Source organism: Oryctolagus cuniculus, chromosome 5, assembly GCF_051225735.1.
Source record: "Oryctolagus cuniculus isolate XC-2025 breed Fujian yellow rabbit chromosome 5, ASM5122573v1, whole genome shotgun sequence".
Lineage (NCBI taxonomy): Eukaryota > Metazoa > Chordata > Mammalia > Lagomorpha > Leporidae > Oryctolagus > Oryctolagus cuniculus.
In genome coordinates this window covers 20,122,560-20,132,524 of record NC_142871.1, presented here as the reverse complement: position 1 = coordinate 20,132,524, position 9,965 = coordinate 20,122,560, and the positions used below count along the sequence as shown (strand labels likewise).

Below are 9,965 nucleotides of genomic sequence, written 5' to 3'. Positions count from 1 at the left end.
GAACTCTTTCACACTGTAGATTGGTTCTTCCAGTGATGTCATCAGTGTGATTTCTAACAATGAGCAATGAAGTCAACCAAAGTCTTAATAGTTTTTTTTTTCTTTTAATTTATTTGATAGGTAGAGTTTAGATAGTGAGAGAGAGAAACAGAGAGAAAGGTCTTCCTTCCATTGGTTCACCCCCCAAAATGGTTGCTTTGGCCGGCGCGCTGCGCCGATCCGAAGCCAGGAGCCAGGAGCTTCCTCCTGGTCTCCCATGGGGGTGCAGGGGCCCAAGCACTTGGGCCATCCTCCACTCCCTTCCCGGGCCACAGCAGAGAGCTGGACTGGAAGAGGAGCAACCAGGACTAGAACCCGGTGCCCATATGGGATGCTGGCGCCGCAGGCGGAGGATTAGCCAAGTGAGCCATGGCGCCAGCCCAAGTCTTAATAGTGTTAATAATGGGATAGGCAAAAAACTAATCTTCCCTTTTGAGCCAGACTCATTCTTTCCTGTTGATGTAGGCCCACCCCCAACATCATTCATTTGCATTAAACTACAGCTAAACTTATGTAACTTGTTGGAAATATTTGAAAGCATGAGTCACATACAACATTTCAACATTTCACATTTCTTTCTTATAGACCCTTAAACCATATTCTTATGTTTTTTGTCTTCTACATTAAAAGAGATGATTCACTGCTGGCTCACTAGCTAAGAATCAGGAAGACAACAGGCTGTATATCCCAAAGGTTAATTCCAAGTTTGTTAGATTGTACAGATTGTGATGTCTCCTTCTAAAGAACGGACAAATTTGAAGCAACACTCTCTGATAGTGGAAGCTCCTCAAGCCAGCCAGATATATTGATGCCCTGTGCAGCAAATTTCTCTCATGACCTCTTTCCTCTAAGTCTCAGTAATAGGACTGTCACTTGGGTCCCTGCCACAGGTACTCTAAGAAAAAACAGCTTCTCCAAGACATAGCAGGAGGCTAAATAAATATAGAATGTGAGCAACTTTGTGATAATTCTCATATACTACCAAATGAGTAAAGCTGTTAAACTGTATCCTTGACCTAATCAGACAGAAAGAGTATTTAATAGTATCCTTTCAAAGGATACTATTAAAGTAGCAGAAGCAGCCAAGATCCAAAATGTATCAGTTGTACCCAAATATGTTTTTTTCTGATGGTAAATAACCTTTTGTAGGACATAAGAATTTTTAAATATATGTTGAAGCTTCCTTTAATTTTCTACAAAAGAAAAAATTCACTGCCTCACATTCCGATCCTAATGACTCTGCCCTTTTAATAAATAGTGCATATGCATAAAATGCTGTACTATGATTAATGAGTTTTTCCATGTAAAAATCCCTTTAAGTTGAATAAATATTATCCTATTATTAGCAGCCCTTACTGTCAAAAATAAAGAGGGCAAGTACACGTCAAATATTAAACCTATTCTGATTGTGCTAAACGTACATTGCATCATTGCTGTTAAAAAATCAAATCTTATCCTGTTGAATATGTTGATGGCTTAAAAATGCTCATTAAACACTTATTCTGTACCGTATTTTATTTGGATCTAGAATAACTAGGCTAGATGTTGGTATCATTAAATGCCTCTCGAGGGGCTGGTTTTATTGCTCAGTGGGTTAACATCCTGGCAATGCCAGCATTCTATATGAATGCTGGTTCAAGTCCTAACCACTCCACTTCCAATCCAGAAACTCGCTAATGTACCTGGGAAAGCAGTGGAAGATGGTACCAAGCCACCCATTTGGGAGACCTGGATGAAGTTCCTGGCTCTTGGCTTTGGCCTTGCCCAGCCGTGGAAGATGAAGCCATTTGGGGAATGAACCAGGGGATAGAAGACCTCTCTCTCTGTCTCTGTCTCTGTAATGCTGCTTTTCAAATAAATAAGTAAGTTTTTAAAGGCGAGAAAAAAAAAAAACAACTCCCCAGGTGATTCTAATGTGTAGCCCCGTTTGAGATGACTGATGAGGAGGCCTGAGTCTGGGTGAGGACTGAGAGGCAGGGCAGGTGTTTGAGATAGATATGAGTCTGAAGTCATCCCATCCTGAGTAACCAATCCCGTGCGGCCACTGAGCTGGGCACGATACAGTCTGGTTAGAACCTGGGACGGAGACAGGCCTGAAGAGAAAGCAGAAGTTCCCCGAGTGTGGAGGGACAGAGAGAACTGTGTGAGGACACAAGGTGGCTGGATACACAGTAGTCTTGCTAGGACCAGAGTGTTGACTCTACAGGAGGTAAGCAAGGAATAGACCATAGAAAACAAAGTTTATTCAGGATCATACTGGAAAAAGCCTTCAGAGCTGAGCTGAAGGGTGGGATTTTCTAATGCTGCTCATGGAGACCCATACATAGTGTGTTAGCATTTTAAGTAGCAAACATGATTTGAGCTGTCTCACATTTAAGAAGGAAAAAGCTGCATTGTGGAGGATGGTTCCAGTGTGAGGCCTTTGCAGTTGGCAGGGATTTATAACATTCAGGAGAGAGATGATAATAGACTATGGCTGCCCAAACTGACATTCTGTACTCTAGCTTGGGTCACTGCATAAACCTCATCACTTCTTGTACACGTTTTAAAATGTTATCAATAGCTATGGAGATCATGCTAATTCTAAGCCCAGAAGATAAAAATAATATATTGACTTACAAGAATTTAAATAGCTAATTTCTTGGTACTAAAGAAATAAGAGAAGGGTTAAAGCCTGCTGATAGCACTTAGTACCAAGTGTCTGTATTTACTCGCTAGATTTCAACCAATGAACTAATCAATAGATGCACCTGCTATGCACCAGGGGCTATGGATAATGTAGAGAGAATATATCAACAAGTTGGGAAAAGAAAGTAGTCCAAATGAAATAGTAGGTCACAGATCTGTACTAATAATGTTATGTAGACTGTGAGTATAGGTGCCATTCAGAGGGAAAACAAGAAACCCCAGTAATAAAAGACTACTTCAGCGAGGACAAGAAAACAGTTTTTTTTTTTACTCCTAATGAATTCTCATTAAGTATTTGGCTTATATTTATTATATGTTATCAATACTTTGGTTATTTGTCATTGAGTGGCTAAGTGAAGTTCATCTTAAAAATTTTCTCTGAACGTGGGTCATGTTTTGGATTGACTGATGCTACAAGATAGGACATTCAAGGTAACTGAAGCAAATAACTGATGACATAGACTATAGAGGTCTGTAACAACCAGATGAAAAATTGTTGTTTGTGTGTTGTCAGAACCATTGAAGGAATGTTTTGCTTAGAAACGACTTAAGAAAAATGTCTTCAAACATCTGAAAGATTTCACTAGAAATCTCTGTGACCTTCTAGAAAGCAGAATCAGGCCCAAATAACAATGCCAAAAGGAACTATGGTTGCATGTGTATGTTTTCATCACTGTTAGTTTTTATTCTGACGATTAACTTAAAAAGTTTCAACTATCAAATAAGGCATTGAACTAGAATTTCTTCAGAGTTCCAACTCTTTAATAAGAAAATATTGGAGTGTGTTTGAATTCACTGGGGTCATTTAGACTAAACAGAAAAATCAGCTTCTGCTTAGTGTTTCAATATTCACATTAATATGGCTTTAACACACAAATTAAAGACAGAGAATCCAGCTGGACAAAAAAATTCAACCCAACTATACACTAAATATCTCCCAGTATGGTGGAGGAGACGAAAAGTTACAAATAGCTGGATCAGTAGCATGTAGTTTCAGAAAAAAAAAATACAAAAGCTTTCATTCAAGAGAGGGACAATAGGCTGGGATGTTTAGGGCAGAAGAGCAATCTTACACTTGGTAGTAGTCTCTCGATATGACTCCTATACATAGAATTGCCACCTGAAAGCCCATTTGTGGGTATGTGTGATCATCAGGCCATATCCTAAATTTGGTGACTGAGTCAAATAATATGAACCTTTGACTGGACTTGTAAAGCTTAATAGAGGAAACCCGTCTCCCTCCTGTTACCTTTTAATAATTCTTTTATTTATATAAGGCAAACAAATTTCATGTATTTTATATATACAGATGTAAGAGCATAGTGATACTTCCATCCCTACCCTCCCTCCTGCCCATGCTCTCACCCTCTCTCCTCCTCCCTTTCTGATTCTTCCTCTTAATTTTGGCAATGATCTACTTTTAGTTTATTTTATACTCAAAAGATGAACCCTACAGTAAGTTAGGAATTCAAAATGTAGGGGAAAAAACACTGTTCCACAACAGTAGAGACAAGGGCTTAACAATAATCAAATCTCAAAATGTCAATTTTGCTAATATACATTACATTTTTTTACTCTGTTAGTTATGGCCAGGAATCAGGGAAACATGGTATCTCTTGGGGGATGGCTTATTTCACTAAGAATAAATGTTTCCACTTGCATCTGTCTTGTTGTGAGGAATCTGGGTGTTCTGCTCTTTCATCAACATTTTCAAAACACACCTACACTGGAGAATGAGTTAGGTTTTTTTTTTTTTTTTTTTTGCTTTGTTTTGTTTTATTTTTTAAGGACTTTGTATCTATGGGTTATTAAGTTTAAAGCTTCCGGAATTCTGTAAAGACTTTTTTCAGGAGCACAAAATTCTACAGTGATGCATTCTATGTTAATATGAATTAACAGCTGGTGATCAGCTGCCTTTCTCCATTCAGTCCACCAGACAAGGGGAGATAGCAAAAAGGGAGGTAATCAAATCAGTACCAGTGGGTACCATTTAATCAGGGGGTTCCTGCTTTCAACAATGAAGGCAGAGCAGAGAGCCACTACCAGATGGTCCCAGGCATTGCATAAGAATTGTAGAAGGAACAAGACAGAACTGGGTCATGAAGCCAGAATCCCAGAATTCCTAGTAACCAGCCACTCAAGCTCATTTTAGCTGCTTTATTTATCTTGTAATAATGCACTCTGTATGTGACACATACATTGTTTAGGCCTGTTCCTGAAATTATTGCTGAGTTCCTAGATTTCCCTGTAAATTGTACCATGTATATGTGCATGTAAATAGGCTTTAAAACTCACGGGTTATTTTTTAGCATTTGAAATATTCTTATTAGGAATCAACACTATCAAAGAGACTGCTTGCAATTTCTATAGTTATCAAAATTGGTAGAAACGGGTAATCAGTATAAAATATGTAAAAATTAATTTCACTGGTGGTTCACAGCAAAGCAGTTTAAGGTTACCACACACCAAAGCCAAGTCCTATCAGTACCCTTTGCAGTCTAGAGATCTCCTGTTCTCATCTGAATCCTGTCTTCAGGCTTCTGTTCCTGATCTAATTAAAGGCAGCTTTGCCACTGTCAAAAATGTCACCTTATATGCCTTAGGGTGAATATTTCGTGTGGTGTGTTCTCAGAGGGTTTTTTGTGCCTGTTGGCTGATAAAACAATGGAACTTTTGCCAGACTTTTGGAGGTAGACTTGCTCTGATTGTAATATACAATTGTAATCAAGTTGTGATGGAGGGGCTAAATGGGCCCCTACTGCCTCTGATTGTGACAGTTTACCACACTGATTTTCCTACATGAACCTAGGTGCCTGGCCAAATTGCCTTTGGTCAGTTGGCAATGCTTTGCTAGTAGACCAGATTGGAATTTGCAAGTGCATTCCCATGAGGGCTGCTATGGCTTTTGGGTCTTCTTCAAACGTTTATTTAGGTTGCTATGTGTCTTCTTAGGTTGCTATGTTTGAAGCTTTTTGAAAGGATTGTTTAATTTGGGCTTTATCACTCATCCCTCTTTGAGCAGTGTATTGTGTTAGTTTAGGGGCACTGGAGGCACCTAATCCTCAAGTAGATTTATGAAGCTCTTAGATACTGTGCACTTGTAAATGCTTCAAAAGTAATTAAGCAAACTGTGGCTTTGGCAGTTGGAGATAATCAGTTTTCTAAAATGATGAAATGCTTATAATGTACAGTTGATGATAGATGTTTGATGGGGTAGCCGAGAGAAGTAATTCCCCATCAGCTCTACTGCCTACTCAGTCGGTTCCCCCATTAGGCCTTAGAAATACACAAGCATAATTGAAAACTCTACTCACTCAGGCCAGCAATTTGGGAAATCCCACTCACTCATTCCAAGTCTCACAATGAAAGCAAATATGGGGATTTTTCCTCATTCATTTATTCCACGGGAGTATGTTGAGTGTCTACCAAGGAGTGCCCTCTGTGCCTTGTGGGTTGAGAACTATGGAGTCAATTTGCATTCTAGTGGTGAGAAAGACACTAAACAACAGAAGTCCAGTACTAGTAAACAGAAACAGGGAAAGGGGGGAAAAACCAGGAAAGGGAGCTGAAACCTCAAACAGGGAGTTTATGTTTTTCTTTCTTTATTTATATAAAGGGAAAAGATTTCATGTATTTCACATATACAGTTTTAAGAACGTAATGATAATTCCTACCCTGCCTCCCACCCACTCTCTTTCCTCCTTTCTTTCTAATTTTTCTTTTAACTTTTGTGATGATATACTTTGAATTTATAATCACAAGATTAATCCTCCACTAAATAAAGAATTCAATGAATACTAAGTTGAGAGACCCGTGTTCCTCAGGAGATAGATAAGGGCTATAAACAATAATCAAATGTCAAGGTATCAATTTCACTCATATACATTACTTTTTTATACTCTCTATAGAAGTTACCACAAACCACAGAAAATTGTATGATATTTGTCTTTTGGGGACTAGTTTATTTCATATTTCACTAAGCCTAATGGTCCAAATTGCATCCACTTTGTTGAAAAAATACAGGATTTTATTATTTTTTATGGAAGGGTAGTATTCCATTGTGTATATATACCACATTTTATTTATCCAGTGACCAAGTGATGGACATCTGGGCTGATTCCATATCTTAGCTATTGTGAATTAAGCTGCTGTAAATATGGGGGTGCAGATACTCCTTTCATATGCAGATTTCATTTCCTTTGAGTAAATTCCCAGAAGTAAAATGGCTGGGTCATATGATAGATCAATTTTGAGATTTCTGAAGAATCTCCATACCGTCCTCCATAATTGTTATACTAGTTTACATTCCAACTAACAGTGCATTAGGGTACTTATTTCTCCACATCCTGACCAGCATTTGCTGTTTTTTTTTTATTTTTAAGAAAGATTTATATACTTTGAATGTCAGAGTTAGAGAGAAAGAGAGAGAGAGATGGAGAGAGAGAAAGAGATTTTGTAACCATTGGTTCACTCTCCAAATGGCCATAACAGCCAGTGCTGGGCCAGGCTGAAGCAGGGAGCTGGATTGGAAGTGAAGCAGCTGGGACTCCAACCAGTGCTCATATGAGATATTGGCATCACAGGTGCAGTTTAAATTGCTAGGCCAAAATGCTGTCCCCTGTTTTTTGATTTTTTGGATGATAGCCATTCTCACTGGGTTGAAGTGAAACCTCATTTTGGTTTTTATTTGCATTTTCCAGATGGCTAGTGACCTTGAGCATTTCTTTCATGTGTCTGTTGGCCATTTGTATTTCATCCTTTGAAAATGCCTATTCAGACCCAGTGTTGTATCACAGCAAGTTAAGCTGCCACCTGTGGCACAAGTATCCAATAAGGGTGCTGGTTCAAGTCCCAGCTATTCCACTTCAAATCCAGCTCTGCACTAATGCACCCGAGAAAGTACCCAAAAATAGCCCAAATCCTTGGGCCCCTGCACCCATCTGGGAGACCAAGTTGAAGCTCCTGGATCTTGGCTTTGGCCTGGCCCAGACCAAGTCCTGGCTGGTGCAGCCATTTGGGGAGTGAACCAGCATTCACTTTGGTGAGTGTTTCCTTGGCTGTGCAGAAGCTTCCTAGCTTGATTTAATATCATTTGTGCTTCTGTGGTCTTATCCAAGAAATCTTTGCCTATGCCGATGTTAGTAATATTTCCCCTATGTTTTCCTCTAATAATCTGAAGGTTTCAGGTGTTAGGTTTAGATCCTTTACTCCTTTTGAGTTGATTTTCATGTAAGGTATAAGGTAGGTGTCTTGTCTTGTACTTGTAAAGATCAGAATTTCCCAGCATCATTTGTTGAAGAGACTACCCTTTCTCAATAGAGTGCTTTTAGCTCATCAAAGATTAGTTGGTTGTAGATGTTTGGATTAATTTCTGGGGTTCCTAAGCAGTTCCAGTGGTCCACATGTCTATTTTTGTGTTAGTAGCTTTTTTGACTATAATTGTCTTGTAGTATTTCTTGAAATCTGGTATTGTGATGCCTCTGGCTTTATTTTTATTGTTTATGATTGCTTTAGCTATTCGGGGTCTCTTGTGTTTCCATATGAATTTTTTTAAGATTATTTATTTATTTATTTATTTGAGAGGTAGACAGAGAAAGGGAGAGACAGAGAGAAAGGTCTTCTATCTACTGGTTCACTCCCCAAATGGCCACAACAGCAGAGCTGTACCATTCTGAAGCCAGGAGCCATGTGCTTCTTCCTGGTCTCCCATGTGCATGCAGGGGCCCAAGCACTTGGGCCATCTTCTATTGCTTCCCCAGGTCACAGCAGAGAGCTGGATTGGAAGAGGAGAAGCTGGGACTCGAACTGTTGCCCATATGGGATGCTGGCACTGCAGGAGGTGGATTAACCTACTGCACCATGGCGCCAGCCCCTCCATATGAATTTTAGCATCTGTTTTTCTGGATCTGAGAATAATGTCCTTAGTATTGAACCTATAAATTGTTTTGGGTAGTATGGATATTTTGATGGTTTTAAATCTTCCAATACATAAACATGGAAGATTTTTCCATTTTGTGGATGTATGTGTGTGTGTGTCTTCATCTATTTCTTTCCTTAATGTTTTGTAATTTTCATTGTAGAGATTTTTTATGCTCTTGGTCAAATTTATCCCAAAGTATTTAAATTTTTTGTAACACTTGTGAATGGAACTGACCTTTCTCAGACATAGCTTCCTCAGCCATAGCTTGCTGTTGATTTTTGTGTGTTGATTTTATATCCTTCAACTTTGCCAAATTCAGTTCCAATAGCCTCCTAGTGGAGTCTTTTGGTTTCACTATGTATAGGATCATATCGTCTACAAACGGGTAAATTGACATCCTCCTTTCATATTGGTATACCTTACATTTCTTTTTCTTACGTAATGGCTCTGGCTAAAATTTCCAGAACTCTATTGAATAATAATGGTGAGATTGGACATGCTTGTCAGGTTCCAGATCTTATGGAGGATGATTCCAGATTTTGCCCATTCAATATGATGTTAGATGTGGGTTTGTCACATATTGCCTTGATTATGTTGATGTACATTTCTTCTGTACCCAATTTGTTTAAGGTTTTTTCATGAAAGGATGTTGGATTTTATCAGATGCTTTTTCTGCATCTATTGAGATGATCAGATAGTTTTTATTCTTGAATCTGTTAATGTGACAAATCACATTGACTGATTGGCAAATGTTGAACCATTCCTGCATCCCAGAGATAAAATGACTTGGTCTAGATGGGTGATCTTTTTGATCTGTTGTTGGATTCGATTGGCTAGTATTTTTGGGGGGATTTTTGCATCTATGTTCTTCAGGGACGTTGGTCTCTGGCTCTTTTTTGTTGGTTGGTTTTCTGGTTTTGGAGTTAAGGTGATGCTGGCCTTGTAGAAGGAATTTAGAGTAATTCAATTGTTTTGAATATTTAAGAAGAATAGGGATTAGTTCTTCTTTAAAAGGGTGTTAGAATTCAGCAATGAAATCATCCTGTCCTGGACTTTTCATTTTAGGTAGGGTCTTTATTACTGATTCACTCTCCTACTTGGTTATTGGTCTATTTAGGTTTTCTATGTCTTTGCATATCAGTTTGGTAAATCTATCCATTTCTTCTAGATTTTCGGATTTGTTGTCATATATTCCTGTTTGACTATAATATGTTGTGATGAGGATCTTTTCTGATCATGTTTTAGGGTTTTTTTTTTTTTTTTTTTTTTGTATTCCCTGGACTTGAATGCCCATAGCTTTCTCTCAATCAGGGAAATT

At 38.6% G+C, this 9,965-nt stretch overlaps 1 long non-coding RNA gene across 1 annotated transcript in view; it reads left to right on the top strand.

Moving 5' to 3' along the window:
- The first annotated feature begins 1,982 nt into the window (after positions 1-1,982).
- The window catches only part of LOC149126432 (uncharacterized), a 77,927-nt gene continuing 69,944 nt past the window's right edge, over positions 1,983-9,965 (top strand). The window contains exon 1 of the long non-coding RNA XR_016233636.1: positions 1,983-2,248. This is a non-coding gene — a long non-coding RNA (uncharacterized LOC149126432). The remainder of the gene's footprint in view (positions 2,249-9,965) is intronic.